Source organism: Lynx canadensis, chromosome B2 (assembly GCF_007474595.2).
Source record: "Lynx canadensis isolate LIC74 chromosome B2, mLynCan4.pri.v2, whole genome shotgun sequence".
Lineage (NCBI taxonomy): Eukaryota > Metazoa > Chordata > Mammalia > Carnivora > Felidae > Lynx > Lynx canadensis.
This window is the reverse complement of record NC_044307.1, coordinates 129,254,874-129,268,746: the sequence shown is the minus strand read 5'-3', so window position 1 is coordinate 129,268,746 and position 13,873 is coordinate 129,254,874. Positions and strand designations below refer to the sequence as shown.

The window sequence follows — 13,873 nt, the reverse complement described above, 5'->3', positions numbered from 1 at the left end:
GACATCTTTCGTGGTTCTCAGACCCCACGATCATGATAGCTCTCCTGTGGATTAATTTCAGCTTGCCATTTTCCCCAGAACAGGATACAAAATTCCAAGGAAGAGGAAAGCTATGCCCTCCTTTTTTGGTGGAATTTTGAATTTATTTATGTGGCCAACGTACTAAACATTTTTTGAAATCTTGGCTCATTACTGATCCGCTTCCAGGTCTTGCTGTCACACCTGCTTGCTGCTTAGCCTATCACGATCTCCACCACGCCTGCTACGTCTGCTGATGACGCATTCAGCGCTCTTATCTTGAATACATAATGGTTTGTAGATGCTTTCATTAATGCAATAAATAATCATCGAGGACTTGTATGCCAGGAACTGCTGTGGGCACTAGGGATACAATGGTGAATGAGATAGATGTATTCTCACCCTCAACAAATTTATAATCTGCAAAAAGGAAAGAGACAGGGCAAGATGCTACAGGAGCATGGACATGTTACATGGTCCAAAGTTTGGGTAAGACCTTGCTAAAAAATACAATTTAGGCAAAGGCCTGAAAGAATGAGATTCATTTTTGTGAGATTCAGCCTATTGTCTGAGGCTGTTGAGACAACTCCAGGCCTCAATTCAATCATGTCTTTCATTTTTCTTTGTGAATGGTAGAATGGCATCCACAGTATGGTATGAAATGTAGAGAATGAATGATTTTATGAATCCTTGCTTAAGTCACGTACATGCCTAAAGCCTCTGAAAACGTATCCTGGACAAGTGTGGGCACAACATTTCAAACAGCCCCCTGATGCTCTGGAAGTGAGCTGTTGATCATGAGCTCTGTCTTATGAAGCGAATGTCTGCCATTAAAGCTTCTTAGCTCTTTGGGTGGTGTTCTCCGAAATTGCTCTCAGCTGGCTGGTGAGCATATTAAACTGTGCTTTTCACCACATACTGTAGCCTTTGCTCCCAGACTTCCTCCATTATTCTTGACCATGTTTTTATGCTCATTCTTGCCCTTTTAAATAATTGTGTGCTCATCATTCCTCCAAGTCTTACTCTAACTCTGCAATATCCAAAGGGATCAATTCAGTTCCCAAACAGTCAACAGTGTGTTTATACCACGAATGCAAACAACGGAGAGACTAGATGAATCTTCCATTTTCTCAACCAATTTTGACATTGTGGAGGCACATGTTGATCTTTCCTTGTTCTCACCAATCTTGAGCAACTACCTGGATGGAAAAAAGGTAAAGTGATATATTCTAATAATAACACTGATTTCTGTTCCTGTATTGTTGCCTTAGTTTATCATGTTGGTGTGCTTTTGATACATGATTGTAAGCTCCCAGAGAGACTGGGTGGCTTATTTAAAATGTGGTGAGTTTCAGAGTACCAAGTACCCTGTGGTTACTGTTAGTGACCAGATCAATCCTACTGATGAGCCAGAGACACCAGAAAGAATCTCTGTCCCGGGGGCAAAGTCACTGTTGTTGAAATGATATAGTTGAGATATATATATCTCATATATCTGCCCTCCAGATATATGTGAGATACACACACACACACACACACACACACACACACATATAAATATATATGATAACTCTTTTTGAAACTACTTCCAAACTTGGTTTAAATACAGTCTTGCCAAGAAAGCCAGACTGTCCTTCCCTTCTTTTAACTCTATGACTTCATTCAGTTAAAGAAAGCATTTTTTCAGGGACAATCTCCTGTGTTTTGCTGTTGCTATTTGATATTATCTAATGTTCCATGAACTTACTGGAAAATTCGACTTTTTTCTTTTCAGATTTCTGTTGTAATGCCATCATTAATACAAATTCATCACAAGTCTGTTTCGAGAGTTTTTTTATTTTTAATTTTAGCAGTAACATGTTACTGAATTTCTGGGCAGAGAATACTTTTTTTCTGTCTGGCAGTGAGTCACGGTTTTAATACCTTGAATGGCTTGCCACAGGCTTCTTTCTCACATGTGGGTTGCACTTTGAAATAACAGTGGGTTGAACTGGGTGATGTGATTTTTAGCTTAGCTCATTTGCAGAGAGCTTGGAGTGCAGAGGTATGCAGAAGGGTATGTTGTTGGAGGTCTCAGGCAAGGTCAAAGCCCACTCAGATATTCACTGCCAACTTTGATGATACAAAGAAAATGTTTCTCCCAGAGACCAGACATGAGGCAGACCCTCAGCAGGAGACAGGGCAGACTGTCAGGTTTTCACATTTAGCAGGAAATTTTTTTATGATACTTTGATGTCGTTCTTGGAGCTATCAAACACACAGGAATCACTGTTTGAACATTTCTGCACTTCTCTAAGTGTGTTATGTATAAACTAGCAACTATTTTCTGGTCACATTTTCAGCACAAAGTGCTACATTCTATTTGCATCTTAGCAATGACTGAGTTCCTCTTGCATATTATTGCATGCTTTACTCATTGGGAAGATCTGAACAGGGAAAAAAAATGTTGGCTGGTCAAAAATATAAGGCTCATTGAACTGTTAAAATGTAGTACTTATTATTCTCTAATATTTAACAAGTGTTCTGTTAACACATTATATTAAAGCATTACAGGCAATTAAAACATCCCTGAAAAAATTTATTCACCCATTTATCCATTTATCTATTCATTGAACAACTTATTGAAAAGTTCTTCTCCTGGACATTGAAGATATAAAGATGAACAATACCTCAATTTGCCTTCAAAAAGTTCACAGTGTAGTGGTCTATTGAGGAATATCAGAAGAAAAATTTATAGTCAATGTGAAAACTATCATTCTAGAGAGAGAAAGAGAGTGGAAGGGGATCATAGAGAAGGTTTATTTTATTCTTTGTATGGGGAGGAGGCAGAAAACCAGGGAAGACTCCAAGAACTAGCTGCATGTATACAGCCTTCAAGGAAATGCTAATGTAATTGGCAAGACAAGAGTACCCCACACAGAGTAACAGGCATCAGTTTGACACAGGATCTGATTAAGCACCGAATGGAGACACAGAGCCTCTGTGCTATGGAACTGGAGAGGAGGTGGTGGTCCATGAAGGAGGGAGTTGGTATGGAAGCCTTTTTGTAGGGACTTGTGTGCACCATGCAAGACGGTGTTTTGACGATGTTTTCATTTGTACATCTTAAGTAGGATAATTCAGGACAAGAATATTAACCTATTGTAGGGAATGGATCCCACCACCTATATTTCCTGGAGATTTGTATAGTACAAAGACAATTTCTCCTTAAGTGATAAATGCCCAGGGAGAGTTAGGGGAAATCTATATGCGCCATAAACTGATGACTCCTAAGGTTGAACTCGAACAAGCATTCATAGTGAAAGTAACAGAAGTGGTAAGAATAATGAGTTACAGTCACACATTTTGGAAGGAGTGGGCATGGGGATACATCACAAGGAAATGTTGAGAATGAATCCCAGTTTCTCAGTAGAGACAAGAAGTAGCTTTTGCAGTTCCACAATCATTTATATGTTTTTGTTGATCACATGAAAGGCATAGGATGGAAATTCAGGAATGCTGAGATTATATATAACTTTCTGGGAAGGGGAATTTAAGGATCTCTAGTGCACTGACAGGGTCAAGGGATGTGGTAAAAGAAAAATGGAACATATGCTGCAGTACTCACAAAACACATGCATCTGCACTGCAGGTAATGAACAGATGAGATGAATTAAAATCATCTGTTTCTACTACTCATTTCAACCCACTTGCATAATTCTGGGCCAACTTTTGAAAGGAGGCTTTGCTGAGCTTCCTCTTCTGTAATTCCCAACAAATGGTGAATCACTGGATGCACACAGATAACCGTGAGTTCCAAAGACATAAGCTAAAGAAGACAAATCCCTGACAACCAGGACAGTATAATGTGGAATAAATGGGGGTAAAGCAGTTAAGCAAGAAAATCCCCGTGGCCAGAAAGTTCATGGTTTTGCTCACAGCTGCTGTCTTTCTGGGGCCATTGGCTGGTGAGACTCAGGAAGTACCTTAGGGTAATGGCTTCCGCCTAGTGGATGTTCTCTCTCCAAAAGTCAGGGTGGTCTCCAAAAGCCCTCTGTGCTGTGGGACAGAGAAGATATTTTATAGCAGGCAAGTGGCAACCCCTCCTAAGTTGGAGAGTGGCCCTGGAGATGAGCCATGCTTTCCATAGTTCTTGCATTTGCATGAGTCTGTGCCTTCACAAGTAGGAATAGAAATAGCTGAAGTTATATAAAGACAACTGATGGGGACTCTGAACTTTAATGTGTGAATGTTGTGAAATCATAGAAGATGCTAAGAATTCTTCAAATCAGTCTAGAAGGAGGGTCACATACAGATTGGTACAGTATATAAGAGGGGTCTTGCCCTGTTCAGCATAAGGCTTACAAAAGGAAAGTAAGGACAGGACCATGCTAGACCTTACAGGTACCTGGCTAAGTGTTTTATCAACACCTTAGTACGGAAAGATTGAAGGTAATATAACAAACCACCCTATAGTTATATCTATATGTTAGTTGTTACAACTCTGGATCTTTAAGCATAATACCAATCAACTGTATGTCCTATATTCCATAGCATCAGTTCAAGATATATATATATATATATTTTTTTTCCCTTAAGATATATATATATTTTTTTCTTTAAAAAAATCTAGACAAAAAATAATCCCATCTGATCTTGCCACAGAAAGATATCTGAAGTGGGTAAGTCCAACTGATACTGGTAGAGGCAGTAAGCAGCAGCCTTCACTAAATGGTGCCCGAGCATGGCAAATTCCTCTCTGGGTGTGCCAAGTGAGCATCCACAAGTTTATGCTTGTTAAATAGATCCATGGAATGTTTGAGAGCTAGAACAAACACCATGTCCAACGCCCTTCATTTTATAGGCAAGGATGCTGCAGGCCAAGGGGACTTCCTGAGGAACAGAATTTCACCCCCAGGACTCGAACCCTAAGCCTCAGCTCCCAGTTGGGTACTTTTACAACTATACCAAACAGTCTTGGAAAAAAGAAAGGGGAATCAATGTTGCTTTCCAGTAGGAAGATAATGTGTAATGTAAGCAGAACCTGAATGTTAAACAACCATGACAAAGAAGTGAGCAGAGAGCTTACTTAGAAGTTCTCTTGCTCCTTTCTTTGACTCTGGCCATCAGAGGAAATGGACATGTCTTCAGTTACTCCTTTTTTCTTGCCTCAGCATGGCTGGAAAACAATGAATTTGTGAAGGTTGACAGTGAATCTGTCGGGGGAAGGGCTCAGTTTTGGGAACTGTGTGATGGCAGCTGAGATGTCTCATTGTCTAGATAGACATATCGGTGGCTGGACCCATCCACTGGCTCTCAGGAGGAGTCGAAGGTCCTCCTCCCCGCCTCTCTTTCTAGTGGGAAACAATCCCTCCTAGACTATATGAGATCTCATAAAGCAGAGGGAAGTCTACTTCACTTCTATTATGAGAAAACAAATACCACTTTCTTTTTTGAGCAAATCTGAACATTTCTAAAGACATACCAGCAACTCCTTTATAGAAGAATTTGGGGCTTATGGGGATGAAAACACAGAGGGTGGAAATCTCTTACTGGAGAAGGAGTTTATTGAGATGCAACACAAGTTGTTTGCTTAGATGCTTAAAAACAAGTCTTAGGAATTCCAAGTTGCTACACGTCATCAGGAAGGGGTGTGAAACACAGAAGAGAAAAGTGAGAGATGTGTAGAAACTCATGGGTGACCAACAACACTGCATGAAAGCAGGTTCCACCAAGTCTGCAGAGAGCTGAAATATTTGAGAAAAATATATTCTTCTACTTCCTGCCACCTTGACATTCCAATACTATTCCTTAAAGGAAATATTCACATTGAGAGATATTCATATTGAGAGAAGCCCTCTGCTGCTCTGTGGGGAAAACAGGCCAGGGGAAAGGAAAGGGCAGGCGATGGTCATCGGAGTGCTGCCGGAGGCAGTCTGGAAGCCAGTGGCCAGGCAGCTGTATGTGCTTGCCCTCTGGGGTAGGAGATTCTTGAACACAGCAAGCTTTTCCCGCCATGAGGCCCTTGCTTTTGTTCCCTCTTCCTGGAATACTTTATTAGCTTTTTACCGAAAGACTTTCTGGCCATAGAGCTTCTTTGCTCCCTGCTCTCCCATTTTTTGTTTAGAAGACCCTGTTCACCTCTCTTGTCACAATATTTGATTTGACTTGATATTGGTCATTCAACAAATATTTATTGAGCACCTATTCTATTTCAGGCATTGTTCTCAGCACTGGGGATATGGCAATTACCAAAACCTCAGAAGGGCCTGTCCTCTGCGCCTGCATTCCAGTGCGGTTCCTAACAGCCAACACTGAGGAAAGACTCACCCTGCACCAGGCACTGCTCTCAGCTTGGAACACATAGCCATTCATTTACCCCCGCACCAAGCCTCTGGTGTACAGACTATTAATATCCTCCTGATGCCGATGAGGAAATGGTGGCATAAGAAGTTTAGGACACTTGCCCAGGGTCACATGGTGAGTTCATAGTCCCTTGGATAAGAACAAAGTCTTGTTTATGATTTGTCTTTCCCAGTAGAATATAAGCTCCACGAAGTGTATTTTGTTCCCTGTTGTGTCTCCAGCATTGGGTACATAGGAGGTGTTTGTAGAAATCTACAGAATGAAAGAGAAAGAAAAAAATAGGACTTAAAAGTGCCCATTAAGAGACGTCTGGTTCATTTCAAAAAAAGGCTGTGCACTTAGGAAAATGCTATTTCCATCCATGTCGGCTGTGTGATGGCAGAATCAGGCCTTGTTCTGCCTCTGATTTTGATCCTTTCTTCCCACCATATAGAAATGTGTTTTCTTGTCTAGCCACACTTAACTATTGTATACTTGTTAGTTAACACTGAACCTGAAGTTGAAATTCTTCTTTTATTACTGCCTCCTTTCTCCCTTATTTATTGATGCCGCTGTGTTTAGTCTCCAGGAAGCTGGGCCGAGTTCCTGAAATGAAAACCACCTCCCCTCAGCTTGGCTCTGGGCTGCATGACTCAGGGGCTGGCTCTGACACCCTGGCATACGAACTCAAAAGCCAGAAGTTTGGAAGAGACTTTATTTTGGTATCTAAGTAAGAAGGAAATACCTGGTGCAACTTGTCAGCCTTGACAAGGAAAAAAGAGGGTAATAATCATAATAAAAGATGGTATCCTGGGTGAAGGTGAGGCTGTTTATAAGCATAGGTCCTGTGTACACTTGGCGTTGCAAATGTCGGGCAGGACGAGCACTAGAGCTCCATGGAAGCAGCTCTCTCTTGTTTGTGAGCTCTTGTACCTTGGAGCTGCTTTGGAATGATGGATAATTATTAGAATTTTAAATTAGTGGATTAATGGAATCCAGACATGATTGAACAGAATCAGGAAGAGGCTAAAAAGATTGAGAATAAAACCGATTGAACAAGAAGGAAAAGGAAAAGGAAAAGGCTCAGTAACCGATACACTTATTGAAATGTTTCTTAGCAAGTCCACAGAGGAGGATGATAATAATAAAAATAGTAGGAGGGCCACTATTGTTGTCCGACACTGGGCTAAACCTTTTGTGTGTCATCTCATTTTTTTTTTTTTCTTATGATAACTCTTTTCATAAGTAGGATTATTCCTGTTTCACATATCGGTAGACTCACTGTCTGAGATGAAGTTGAGATCCAAACCCAGGTATGACTGACTGCAGGGCTTTAGGGTTTAACCATGACTCTGCATTTGAGTGGATCACCTTCAGGGCTATGGAGAGAGGGGAGGAGTTAGGAGCAGTGGCCTTTCATTTGCTCCTGCTTGATCTGGCATGTGGAACTTAATAAGACATGGGCTGGAGAGGATAAACTTTTTGGAATTTTAAGATGTTTCCTCTGGCCTTTCTACCATTTCCTGCCCTTTTACCAGCCTCTTAGAAATTACTGTAGTATATTTGGGAGAGGAGTCAAACAGAGAGGGGACTCACTTACTCCTCATGAATATTTTGCCAGAAGTCATTTCTATCCCATTTTATGGGTTGAACTCGAAGACACGGGGTAGACATCACTTCGCACAATGTCACAGAGGTGCTGAATGGTAGAATTCATATTTGAGCACCCCTTTTCCACAATCAAAAAGTTTTGTTCTTTCCAAGACTAAATTGAGGCCCTTCCCCAAGGAGTTCTTTTGTCCTTTTGTCTGGATACATGTGGTCATTCCTCCTTCTTTGGGGGAAGGATGTGGTGTGAGGCAAGGCCCATGCTGCCCCACGTTTTATTCCACTTCAGCTTTTCATTGGAGCCTCTTGTTTCATCTCTGGTTATTTGTGCAGGGATTGTTTATTGAGTCGCTGACTGTTATTTCGTTCCCATGACTAGGTCTCTGTGTTCCCTTATCTTGGGGAAAATGTATGATCCAGGGAGGAAAGCAGGAGTTATGAGGCAAAAAAGGCAATTCTCCCTTTTAGATGCTTCCTGTTCTTTTTGAAAACAAGCCAGTCATGCTGGATGGTCCTGAAAGTGGAGACAGCAGATGAACTGTAGTGTTTGGGGTTAAAAAAAATTGACTGGGCTGGAAAGGAAGAAAGGAAACTGGAGGTTCAAGAAAGTGCCAGATACTGTCTACACCACACAGTCATCCCCCAGGGGAGGGATTTCTCAGAGGATTGAGGGTAGGCTGACATTAAAGCTGAGCCTCTGAGAGCCCAGGTGTGGCATGGATGTTGAGGAATTCCCTGCCTTTGGGGGATGTCTTGGGCTTAGGAAGCAAGTATATCAGAAATGACCATATCTGAATAGAAATGAGAGCCCTTCTCCAACATTGTCAAATGCAGAAGATCACAGAGAATCTTGCATGACTGGGGGTGGGATTAAAACCCTGATATTGGGGCGCCTGGGTGGCTCAGTCAGTTGAGCATCTGACTTCGGCTCAAGTCATGATCTTGCAGTCGGTGAGTTCAAGCCCCGCATTGGGCTCTGTGCTGACAGCTCAGAGCCTGGAGCCTGTTTCAGATTCTGTGTCTTCCTCTCTCTCTCTCTGACCCTCCCCCACCCCATGCTCTCTCTCTCTCTCTGTCTCTGTGAAAAATAAATAAACTTAAAAAAAAAAAAAGCCCTGATATTGATTGTATTTCTCATCATCTGGGAGAAAAGTGACCTTGAAACAGATTAAGAAAAGAAATTAAAGTGACATTTCTTGCATTTTAGTTTTATGAACAAAATTGCATATCTACTACAGATCCATTCCTTTAGGCTAAAGACAAAATTTTGTTTTTAAGTGGCAAATATTCCTGTGAGAAGTTGTATAACCTAGTGCCCATGATCAAACATCCCAAGAGATGAAACAACAAATGTACACAGCTTACCTTCAATGCCACCTGCCTGGTTTTTCAGGTCATGCTTTGTACATGCTTATAAAAGTCCATATTGACAGATTCTGTAGTTTTATCTTCCTTCCATTCCTGCCTTGAGAACTGGGACTATAACTTCTTAGCAGTTAATGGCGAAAACATTTATTAAATTTTTACCAAGGAAAAAGAAGAAAGCACTTAATCTTGGCGGGAGAAAGAATTGAGTCCTCATTCTGGGACTTGTTGAGTTACATACAGAGGCAGAGGCCCACGGCCAAGCCAGGGAAGTATCCAGAGTCAGCAGGATGGCACCAGGTGCCTGAGCAAAGGGCTAAATTCCTGAAGAAGAGAGGTGGATAGGAATGACTTATTTCACCATTTGTCCTGGGAGCCATGCTGCCCAGAGTGAAGGGTACGAAGAAGCTGGAACCATGTTCCTTGAGACACTTGAAAATCTGTCTCCAAAAGAAGGTAGAACTGAATGGGGGCAACTAAACAGCCTTCACTGGCTTACCAAGGTTAGTCTTGCTAGGGATAAAGATCCAATCCCCAATCATAAAGATGATGACTCTTTCCAAACCTTGACATTAGGGAAGGCATGATGAAGTAACAGAATCTCATATCGTAGGAGGAGTTCTTCAGTGCAATCTCTTTACTCTATGGGGAATTTAGCAGAAGAACACTAGCAAGGGCTTTAGTTTTCTCTAAAGGAAAAAAGTAAACATACCTGTTTACCGATCTTTTGATAAGGCACTCAACTTTTTCACCTGCTGAACACTGATAGACATGTGGACTCTATCCCTCTCTCCTTCATCCCTCTATTCTGTTGTTCCTTCCCTGTCCTCTATCTCTTCTCTCTCTCCTTTCCTTCTTACTTCACTGTTATTCTCCTTTTTATCACTTCTTGCTCCCTCTGTGGATCCCCAGGCTTATTCAGAAAGAATTTCAGCCAGCCAACATAATAAATGTATTGCTTGACCAACTAATGCATGGATGAGAACATAGGTCACAGTGTCATAGACAGCAAAATGCAGAGAGGAGTCTGAATAAGGTTAGTGCACTGCAGTCACACCATGAGTTTTTGGCATTCTCTAGAAGGGACTATGTGTTGGTTTTGAGCTTTCTCATAGTTAATGCAAAGCAGGGAGCAGGAAGCAGGACTTTGCTACATAACTCCATGTTCCTGACACAAGAAGACATTGATAGCTTAAGAGGAGCACATCTAATGATGGTGCTGAGACCAGAGAGAAATCACATTTTTGGTGTTTACAACATTGAGTGTGATCCAGGAAAACTTTGCAAAGTTTTGAAAAGGAAACAATTAAGACATTGACTTCAAGTAGTCTCTTAATAGAAGGGACAGAATTCCTTACTATCGAGTCCCAGTATTTCCTTGGTTCTCCCGGCGTGATTAGTATGAAGTAGCTTGTGGGCTTCCTGGCAGACTTACAATAGACTCTAGCAGTCTGCTAAATTCTACAAAAGCTGTTTGCTTTTTTATGGCAGTCGGCATGTAATTGAATGCCAGGACTTATTTGGACACGAAATAGTCATCTTGAAAATGTTCAGGTGATAAAATAATGCCATAACTCTCAACATGTGACTTAATACTTTGAGAAAGGTAATATTAACTTGCAGCATGTGACTCCAAGCCGAGCAGAGCCACGGAGTGTCTGCTGGTTTCCCAGCCATTCTTAAATTAAGGCGCTGCAATCTGTTACATAAATCTCTATTTTCTTATTTTAGGTTCAGCCAGCATTTTGCTAGTGAATAAATCAGACATCCCAGATGTCATTTCTCCCTGACTAGATATAAATCACAACCAAAAGGCTCACTAGGTTTGCCAAAATTGCTTCATATGTCAGTGAAATCTAACATTACTGCCCCAGGATTCTTGCTTCCCCCCAAAGGAATAAAGAGATCACTGGCCATCAGTACAGCCTCAAAGAATATTAAATTCCCGCACAGAGCAATGAAACCCTCCCCTTGATGTTTTATGGTGTATAAATAAACAGGATGCACCCTTTGCTCAGTGGACATGGAAAAGCTTCTAGTGCGGCTCCTTTTCTCATTAGAGATGCCCTAAATAAGTCTTTTTGATGAGGATCAACTAGTTCACAGGACGAGAAGGTGTGGAGTTTGTCATTACTGATTTATTTTTTTAGGTGCTGTATCAGTTAGAGAAGACCACTGCTATAAGAAACATTCAAAATTTCAGTGGCATAACACAGTGAAGTTTTATTTCTTCCTCACATGGCCCATCCAGTGTGGGTACTCTGCTGCCTTTGCTCCATCTAGTGGCTTCAACACCCCCTAGAGCCTCCTGAGAGGGCTTTCCTTAATCCTCCGCAGCTGGTGACCCAGAAAAGAAGGAATGTGTGCAGGTTTCTGCAGGGAGTTTTATGGGTCAAGCTTGGAGACGTACACCTCACTTCTTCCCACATTCCATCCCTCAGAACTCAGTCTAATGGCTGCTCCCAACTGCAAGGGGTGGGGTGTGTGTGGCAAATATGGCTTATTTCTAAGCATAGGAGAAGAAATTAGTTTGTTAATATCTGGCCAGCTCTACCTTGGATACCAGACTCTCCTTTCCATCCCCTTCCCTCTCTATTCTATCCTTCCTTTCCTTCCTTCCTTCCTTCCTTCCTTCCTTCCTTCCTTCTCAGAGTCTACTGAGTTTCAGGTGCTTTGGTGAGAGATTTCCATTTTCTGCCCCTCCCTGAATGTACCTGGGTACCAGAACTTCCATACTGGGAAACCTAACACCGTGATGCACAGATGATCTGGAAGGAAATTCAGAAACACTACTCTTAAAAATGTTTAATCATTAAGAGATAAAAGGATAAAAATATGAATGAAATATGGCTGACATATATGTCATCAATATATTATTTTCAACAGAAAAGATGAAAAATTCCTGAGATAGTTTTTGTGTAGATTATGTCACAGAAATAAATATTTCCAAAATAAATTTAGCCAAATATTTTCAGCAGTCACAAATGTATGGAAAAAATTATATTTAACCTAGTTTGATATTTGGCGATATTTATAATGTATAATGAATAATAGTAACATTTTAAATTCAGATATCCTACTTTAAAAATAATTTTTCAAATTAGTGAAGGATGTATTTCTACTCTCCATCTTTATCTACCATTGATGATCAAAAGCACCTGCCTGATCATCATTCAAATATAGCAAATTAGAAATGTAAATTTTAAAAAGAAAGAAACATTCATCACATTTATCGTTAATCTCTAGCCCCATCACTCATGCAGGAGGAATGACAGGGAGGAATCTATGAACAGTTAACTTCCACATGGGTTAAATGCATCACTTTTGTGTTCTTCATTAACCATATTTTATTCAGTAGATTACATAAGATGTAAGTAATTTTTTTTTAGATTGGGCATCTTATCAGTGTTTTTCTCCTCATGAAAATTTTAGTGAAGAAATTAATGCATTGGTAAGAGGCTGTTAAAGGAGACAGAAGGAATTCAGAGAGGAAAGCACATAAATTAGAGAAGCATTGGCTTAAAGCACAGAATAAAATTTCATGCAAAGTATAGTTCAGCTATTTCATTCTGAGGTACTTTTAAAATTTTTATTTTAGTTTATTTTAAACATGTCTCCCTTATGGATGTACCAATTAGGTAAAGGAGAATTGTAATAATTTTTCATTTCTACTTTTCAAGGAGCAATTCATTTTAGTTTATTCACTTGTGAGACAGGAGCTATTTTCTTGTTGAATTTAATAAAGCTTAAGTAAACAAGTTCTATTTACCTGTAAGCCCAGGAAGACATGGTTGTATGGCATCTTCCTTCCTTCCCTTACTGGCTGCTTCATTTACCACAGGGTAATTCTTTCCTCAGCATTACTTTCTTCTAGGATGTAAACTTCACTGGGGCAAATTCTTGTCTTATTTATCACTGTATTCCCAGCATCTAAAATACTATCTGTCATATCCTGAGCCCTCAGAAAATAATTGTTAAAGATTTGGTTGGATATAAATGGAAACAACCAGTCTCTAGTCCTTGGGCATGAATAGAAATGATTGTATCATGTCCTGCATATAGACCTGGAAATGAATTAGTTTTATAAATCTTTTTTTTTAATTTTTTAAATGTTTATTTATTTTTGAGAGAGACAGAGACAGAATGCGAGTGGGTGAGGGGCAGAGAGAGAGGGAGACACAGAATCTGAAATGGGCTCCAGGCTCTGAGCTGTCAGCACAGAGTGCGACGCATGGGGCTGGAACTCAGGAGCTGTGAGATCAGGACCTGAGCCAAAGTCAGACGCTCAACCGACTGAGCCACCCAGGTGCCCCAAAAATGAATTAGTTTTAATTGCATTGACCGTATACCAAAAGTTTACTCATTCACTCTTTCACTCTCTCATGTATTCGTTAATATGGTACTAGGTTAGGCATTGAGGACAACAAGGACTTATTGGATGCAGCCCCTACTGAGAACCGAATTCACTGAAGATTGAAAAGTCTATTCCAACTCAGGTGATATAATGACAAACATAATGGATTTAAACAGCCACGGGAGAGTGTAGCCATTCTCAGGG

At 40.6% G+C, this 13,873-nt stretch overlaps 1 long non-coding RNA gene across 1 annotated transcript; it reads left to right on the top strand.

Moving 5' to 3' along the window:
* Nucleotides 1-591: 591 nt before the first annotated feature.
* LOC115514468 lies at nt 592-7,527 on the top strand. The gene is made up of 3 exons (XR_003968983.1): nt 592-1,232; nt 6,216-6,477; nt 6,925-7,527. It is a non-coding gene; the product is annotated as an uncharacterized LOC115514468 (long non-coding RNA).
* Nucleotides 7,528-13,873: the final 6,346 nt, after the last annotated feature.